We start from the raw sequence: 8,476 nt of genomic DNA on the forward strand, positions 1-8,476 counted from the left end.
GGAGTTCTGCGAGCACACAGGGTTTTATTTCTACTGTGTTCTGAGTGAGCAGGACTGTAGGATTTGCATTTAAACTTTTAAAGAAACCCCCCCATCAGAGTTGTTACAGCATGACACTTGATTCATGTTCTGTCAGGTTACATGTTGTCGTGCTGGCAAAAGTTCTTATAGCAACTGAAAATAACATGTTTGTCACCAAGCATCAAAGTCAACACTGCTCATTTCAAGAGCATACAATCACCTCAGGGTAACACAATCTGAGTCCCCTGGGGGATAATGTGCATCTTGCACGGATCCCTAATTTGGACTGTTTTAGCCCCACCCTTGTTTGCTTTTGAACTTCAGTTCTTAGGTTGTCTGGACCTGCTCTGTACTTGGTTGCATTCTGCTATGATCTTCAAGGCCCTTTGTGTACTTCTGAATCTTTCATCTTCTCTCCTGAAATCTTGAGCTCTTGTTTATGTAAATTTCCACCATTTTCATTTATTGGCTCAGTAAAGCACTTGGGGAAACCATTTTCTTGCATCTTTGTGAAAGCCAGTGACCTGCCACATTGCATGTAAAGTGTGAGTAAGTATGTCTCCATGTGCAAATTATACACCTACAGAAGTGAGAATATCATTAGGAGATGTGTCAAGTTCTGCAGCATAAAATGAAGTGGGAGTCTTTCTGGCACAGTCATGAGGGGCCTACTTCACAATATACATCTACACACAAGGCAACTCTAAAGATTGTTTCTCAGGGTAGGCTAGGAAGTACTATGTAGCTCTATGAGAGCCATTTAATTAATGACAGGGCGCGTGTACACATTCCTTAATACACCGTAGTTATGGTGCGTTAAGTTTCATACCTGTAATGACAGGTATGAACTCAATGCGCAATAGCAGTAGCTTTGGCACATGCTTTTTAAGTGATGCTAATGCACAGTAGACTAATTCTACTGCTCCTTAGTGTATTAGCACAGCTTTTGTCACGGCGCACTAATGTGTACTAGAATTAGTCTACTGCGCATTTAGTGTCTCATGTAGACATGCCCACAGAAGGGAAAGATTTTATGTTGTTGAAATGTTTACTGTACCCATTAAAACTCTAATCCTACTTTTAATGATCAGTGGTAAAATTCCTGTGATTTCATGAGCTGTTAACTTCTGTAAACTGTTGCAAGGGTCTGATCCTGAAAGGTGGTGCTCTTGACGTGAAACACTCATGTTAGCATGTCTCTCCTGTGTCTTGTTATTCCATTTCTCAGGAAGATCACCACTGCTCCTGACAGAAGTAGTCTGCAAAGGAGATTGTGATCACATATCCTCACTGAAATTTTTTTTTCCCTTTTATGATTTGATGTGGGGAGAAAGGAAAGTAATGTCAGTGTAAGTTTGAGGAGAGAATATCTGATGAGAGAAATTACAAACTGATGTTATCATGTCCAAGGGCATGATACTGCAGTGAATTTGCAAACTGCTGTTAATGAAGATCAACATGTTCTTTTTATGCTTGACCTAAACCTGCTCAAGGTATGAATTTGGCTTTAGACTCAGAATATTCTAATTTATGGTTTGAAAAAAGGTTCCCTCCCCACACTATAGTTCAGTGCTCTGAGGTCTACTCGTAAAGAATTGTATGTCCCTGCAAATACTAAGTCACAGGCAAGCGTGTCCTAGATAAGAAATGAACACTGCTGTTGCATTAGCATTTATGATTTGTTGTACTGGAAGCTGGCTGTCAGTTAGCAGCTTTGGTATTTGAGTAGCATGCTTCTGTCCTGTGTCAAACTGCTTTTTGAAAGTATGTCCAGTACAGTGACGTATGAACTCCCAATGGACTCTGTGTCAGGGTGCTTAGTGTACCTGTCACTTTAAGAGGAGAGAAGGGTCTACAAACAGCTCAGGCAGCAATTGGGGAAGACACATGACCGGAAGGGGGTTGGGCTTGAGGTGTACATAAGCCCAGGGCCTGAGGTAGGAAAGCAGTTTTATCCTGGCAGCTGATGGGAAAGGAGCTCCTGAGCAGGCTGCTGAGAGAGCAGCTATGGCTTGCACCAAGTGTGTCTAGCCTTTACACACACACTGAGCCTCACCAACCTCATCGCCAGAAGCAAACTTCCAATGGGCCAAAACACACCGATTGGATCCCGGCCATGCCATGACAACAAATGTAAAACCTGCCCACACATCTCCATCACCCCCACAACAAACCATCAGTATTCCTGGATCTTACCTTGGACCTCCAGAAATGTAATATATCTCATTCAGTGTACTAAATGTCCTGATGGAAAATATGTAGGAGAAACCAAACAACAACTGCGCACCAGAATGAATGCACACTGAAAATCTATCACAGAAATACCCAATTACCTGTGGGGGCACATTTCTCACAAGATAACCAGTCTCTCAGTTCTAATCCTCAAAAGGAATTTACAAAATATATTTTGCAGATGAGCCAATGAACTTCACTTCATCAACCTACTGGATACAAAGAATCATGGACTGGCTGGAGCACCAGGCTCAGAGAGTAGTAATCAATGGCTCAATGTCTAGTTGGCAGCCGGTATCAAGTGGAGTGCCTAAGGGGTTGGTCCTGGGGCCAGTTTTGTTCAATGTGTCTTCATCAGCGACCTGGAAGGTGGCATGAAGTGCACCCTCGGCAAGTTTGTAGGTGCCATCACGCTGTGGGGGTTAATAGATACGCTGGAGGGTAGGGCTAGGATTCCGATGACCTAGACAAATTGGAGGTTTGAGCCAAAAGAAATCTCATGAGGTTCAACAAGGACAAGTGTAAAGTCCTGCACTTAGGGTAGAGCAGTCTCATGCACCGGTACAGGCTGGGGGCTGACTGGCTGGGCAGCAGCTCTGCAGAAAAGTACCTGGGGGTTACAGTGGACAATAAGATGAATATGAGCCAGCAGTGTGCCCATGTTGCCAAGAAGGCTAACGGCATATTGGGCTGCATCGATAGAAGTGTTGCCAGTAGGTTAAAGGAAGTGATTATTTCTCCTCTATTCAGCACAAGTGAGGCCACATCTGGAGTACTGTGTTCAGTTTTGGACCCCCCCAATACAGAAAAGATGTGGAAAAATTGCAGAGAGTCCAGCGGAGGGTGACAAAAATGGTGAGGTGGCTGGGGAACATGACTTATGAGGAAAGACTGAGGGAACTGGGCTTACTTAGTTTAACAAAGAAGAGACTGAGGGGGGACTTAATAGCAGCTTTCAACTACCTGAAGGGGGGATTCGAAAGAGGATGCAGCTGGACTGTTCTCAGTGGTGGCTGATGACAGAACAAAGAACAACGGTCTCAAGTTGCAGCAAGGGAAGTTTAAGCTAGATATTAGGAAGAATTTTCTCACTAGGAGGGTAGTAAACACTGGAACAGAGAGGTGGTAGAAGCTCCATCCTTGGAGATTTTCAAAGCTAGACAAAGCTTTGGCTGGGATGATGTAGTTGGGGCTGGTCCTGTTTTGAGCAGGGGGTTGGACTAGATGTGACCTCTTTAGGTTTCTTCCAACCCTCACTTTCTATGATGCTATTACTAAACACGGACATTGGATTTGTGGGACATTATAACTTGCCTACCATCTGATTCTCCAGGTAACCTCCCTACAATTTACTAGCTACATTCTAGCTCCAGGTCACCATTTCCTTTTCCCCCACCCCCCACCTGTCTCTCACCCATTGTCTCTCATCCCCTTTGACCCACACCGCCACATGTTTTCATCTTCACTGACCTGCATTCTTGCATACTGGCTTCTGTCTCATCCAGGAAGAGTGCAAAACAACTGCAGATGCTCCCTCTGCCTGAAGAAAGGTGTTTATACCCAAAAGTTTGCAAAGAAGAATTTTTCCAACTATTTTTAGTTGGTCTAATACAAGATATTAGATTTACCCAAAGAAACTTGTCTGCCTATGGCCTTGGGGCCAGGAGTTCAGCCTTGGGGCTGGGAGAACAGCCAGCATGCAGCCTAATGGCTGAGGAGTGTCTGGTGGGTTGTGGAAGGAACTGAGATGAAGTGAGGAGGTCCCAGCTGGCCCTGGAAGAGAGGGACCAGAGGGTCCAAAGAGAGAATGGAGGGCCTAGGGAGAGAAAGGAGCTAGAGGGCTCAGAAAGAGGACAGAGGGGTTGGGGAGCAGGTAGAGCCAGGGTGCCCATAGGTCTTTTGGCCTAGGAGCAGGGCCAAGGCTCAAGAAGGGCCACGGCCAGAGACTGGTGGGGCTGGAGAGCTCATGGGCCTGTCTCAACTGTCCTAGGCCAGGGTCTAAGCAGAAGGACTGAAACCCAGGAGGGCCACAGCCAGAGATCGAGGGGGCCAGAGTGCCCATAGCCTGGAAGCGCTGGTGTAAGGCTGAACAGAGCCAGGAGCCCATAGCCCGTGGGGGTAGTTATGATATGATTAGTGTGTGTTACTTTTGTGAGGCATGGGGGTGTGTACTAGGGAGGATGGAGCTCTTGTAATTAGCCCTTAAGGCAATGGACACGGATGCCTGTGTTTTTGTGAGACCAGGCTTAGTGAGCCCTGGGGCAGCTTCCCTTTTTCTAAAAGATAAATACATCAAGGTGTGGCAGGAAAGTGGAAAGGGAGATTGCCCAAAGAGAGCAAACTTGACAAGGGCTGAGGGCTCCAGAGGCATTACGGCCACCTTTTGAGAGGAACCCTGTCACAATTCCCAGCATGAGCTGTATTTCTCAGAATACTGTTTCTTGTGAGGAGGGGTGTATGTGGGTCACTTACCGTGCTGCCTTAAACAGGCAAGTCGGCTCCCTTCTCAGTTTCTCAGGCCAGTTTTACTTTTCAAAGAACTACTTTGAACCAATAATGAAACAAAAAGCCAAAACCACCTGCCCTTTCTGGGCATTAGGAAGAGGGGCAATTTTAGACCTGGAATTCTCCCCAGGACAGCGACCAGCACTTGCTTCCTGAAGTTCCTGACTCTCTTTGTGGTTCCACTCCCATTAGCTGGCCATCCTAAGTCTCCCAGCCAGGTAGATTATTATCTGCTGACCACCTGCAGCTGGTTTCAAGTCCTTGAGTAGCTGTTCATCTCCTTACAAGGGGATTGGTGTTTCTGATGTTGCTTCCTTCCAGTTATAATGGTGTGGTCAAAGATATGGCCCATGGTCTGGATCTGGCCCACAGACCACATCATTCAGCCTGTGGTGCTGGCACTGGGTCTTGCATTGCCCTAGTGCCAGCCACATGTGGCAGGCACCAGACATGCCCAATACGCAGGCCCTGGGACTTATGTGACATGGCATGCTAGCTCTGGGACCTGTGCTGCATGTAGCACCTGTGTGGGCCCAGTCTGTGATCCTCTCCTCCGTCACTCTACATGCTGGATCCAGCAATGGCAGCACCCACTCTGGTTGGTTCAGGATGGCACTCCACATGTGGCACTTGGTTCGGCCAGTCCATGATACAAGCTGTCTCCAGTGCATGCTCTGGCCAGGCCAGGACACATACCACATACAGCGTCCACTCCAGGAGGTTTGGGACAGTTGCCATGTTCAGCATGGGTCCTGGAGCAGGATGGGGTAGGGTCCCTTGCATGTGTGATCTGGCACCTGCTCTGGCCAGTCCAGGACTGCGCTGCTGGCAGCACCTGCTGTAACTGGTCCAGCACCTGCTGCTGCACGTGGCACCTGCCTTGGATTGCCTGTAGTGGGCACTGTGTGCAGCTTGCATCCCAGACTGGCCAGAGGAGGTGCCATGGCTGTTGGGTCCAGTGGCAATGGGGGAAGGGGAAGATAAAGGGGTCCATGGGCTCAATCTACTGTCATTTATCTGGCCCATGGATCAGTCCTGTGTCACTCATCCAATCCATGGGCAATCCATGGGGCCAGATGAGTTTGATACCTCTGGTTTAAGGAATACCTCTCAGTGGATGGTTGAGGCATATCCAGCTTTAGTATATATGGAAGGTCAAATGTCTACAGCTATCTCCCCATTGCTCAATGTCAAGGTTTTGTAAAACAGTCATTACACTAGAGCCAGATGTTTTCTACGTATGCTACTGTCTACAGGGATTAGTCCTTCTTACCTGTAGGTGCTCACCTACTAACTAAAACTACCAGTACTTGTTCATCCATTTAGTGCTGCTGAATTCTGTTGCCTGTATACATTATCATCTTAAGGCTGTGGTGTAGCCACATACCTGACCAGGGATACAGAGCCTCTATAAATTATAACCCTGGCCCAAGCAAGGTGGCAGGCAAGGGGAATTTATTTGCTGTACTATCCCTAGTGTACCCAGCCATCTCTCTGGGCCCATGCAGATTCCAGAGGAAGGATCCTTCTGCTGTCCTGCCTCATGAACAGCTGAGCTGTGACCAGGTAATCTCCTGCTCATCCAATTACCTACATTTTAAAGCCCTTATCATACTATTGGCAGTCTCTGAATAAAAAATAATGGGATGGTCAGTGCCATCACCCAGTCATAAAAAGAACTGTATATCATTGTTCCTGCCTTCTGCTTCATGCTGTGCCCTCTCTGGTACACTGGTCAGAGAACAGGCTCCTCCTAATATCCTCTTCAGCAACATCATTCATTTTGTCTCTTGTCACACGCTTTGCCAAGTCTCTGCTGGGCTGTGGCTTTATAAATTCTACATGCCTGCATTTTCATCCAAGTCACTCCCTTGATTTTTAACCCAGTATCAGTTATTCTAATAGCGTTATATATCTCCTGAAGATAGTTTAGTTAAGACCTGGAACTGTTTCATAAATGCATGGCATTTGCACAGGAGAAAATTTAGCTTCCTCTTCTCTGTGATGTTTCTTCTTTGGCCATCAGTTCCTTTCTGCTTGTCCATAATACTGAAATTATTTTTCTCATCCAACTAGATGCCAACAGCAGAAGGCGAAAGAAGGCAGCAAAGAATTGCTATTAGGCATGGTGGAGGTATTCTTTGCTTGTTAGTGTCTTTTTGATTTTGAAGGATTGATTATCTTTCTTATGAAAGCACCTGTATTTCTCTCTCTCTCTCTCCCTTTTTTAAAGAGTTTCTGAAATTTTAAAGTAGTGTTTTTTCCCTTTCACTGAGCTTAGGGCTATTAAGTGACTTCATAGTAAGTGTTTCATATGCTTACGTTTTGTCAATGCAAAGGATTTTCTTGTGTAACGGTTACCAGAAAATCAGTTAGTATACAGCTTTTCTGAGGCTTATTGTGGCTGGAATTTGAATTTAATATATAAGGCTCAGGAATAAACCCCTTTCTGCAACAGATTGGATTTATTGTTCCTCTGGCAATATTTACCAGTGTCTCAAATTCTGAGTATTTTGAAGACAGATCTTGAATATAAATAAAGATTGATTGTCCTTAGTGTCCCATCACAAATCAGTGGCTACTTAGGACTTCATGGCTGTCTTTTTGTTGTAAGCCATAGCTGTTTTAGACCTTCATAGGAATAGAGCTTTGATCGCCTTCCCTCTCAAGCTTGGTTCTTACCAGTTGAGACAAAGACAAGACTGGGGTGAGCTGTTATACAACCTACCATTACCCATCCAACTTCCCTCCAGTAACAAAAAAAAAATCATGTAAAAAAACCCACATTGCTATAAAACTTCATGGTTTTTCTAATGGTTTGTGAGTGCAGGACACTGAGATCCCGTTATGGTCCAGGAATATCCTGTCAGTTATGCTGCTGATGCTCTAAAGAGCTTTGAAACTTGCCCTCAGTCACATCACTTGGAAGATGACCCATTCAAATCTTTGGGAGCCTCACCATGCAGTTTGAGAGGCCCTTGGATGCAAAGACATGCCCAAGTTTCTGATGCTCCATTAGAGAGACTGGGAGCTGCGTATCCTGGGATGCTGGATGACCGTGAATTGGTCACTTGATCCCTGTGGAGTGGAGTGCAGTAACAAAAGCCAAGTTTGAGTTCCACAGAAGAGCTCATAGAATCATAAAATCATAGAAGTCGGGTTGGAAGGGACCTTTGTAGATCTTCGAGTCCGACCCCCCCCCGCCTGGGCAGGAGAAAAACTGGGCTCAGATGACTCCAGCCAGGTAGGCATCAAGCCTCCTCTTAAAGACCCCCAGGGTAGGAGCCAGAACCACTTCCCTTGGAAGTTGGTTCCAGATCCTAGCTGCCCTGACTGTGAAGTAGTTCTTACGGATGTCTAATCTAAACCTCCTCTCCAACAACTTGTGGCCGTTATTCCTTGTTATGCCAGGGGGCGCTAGGGGAAACAAGGTCTCTCCCAAACCCTTCTGGTCTCCCCTAGTGAGTTATAGACGGTCACCAGGTCCCCCCTCAGCCTTCTCTTGTGAAGGCTGAACAGGTTCAGGTCCCGCAGTCTCTCATTGTAGGGTCTGCCCTGCAGTCCCCAGATCATGCGGGTGGCCCTCCTCCGGACCCTCTCCATGTTGTCCACATCCCTCCTGAAGTGGGGCGCACAGAACTGGACACAGTACTCCAACTGCGGCCTGACCAGTGTTGCATAGAGGTGGAGGATCACCTCCTTGGCCCTGCTAGAGATG

This window comes from Gavialis gangeticus, unplaced genomic scaffold, assembly GCF_001723915.1.
Source record: "Gavialis gangeticus isolate Ggan-Ray unplaced genomic scaffold, GavGan_comp1, whole genome shotgun sequence".
Taxonomy (NCBI): Eukaryota; Metazoa; Chordata; order Crocodylia; family Gavialidae; genus Gavialis; species Gavialis gangeticus.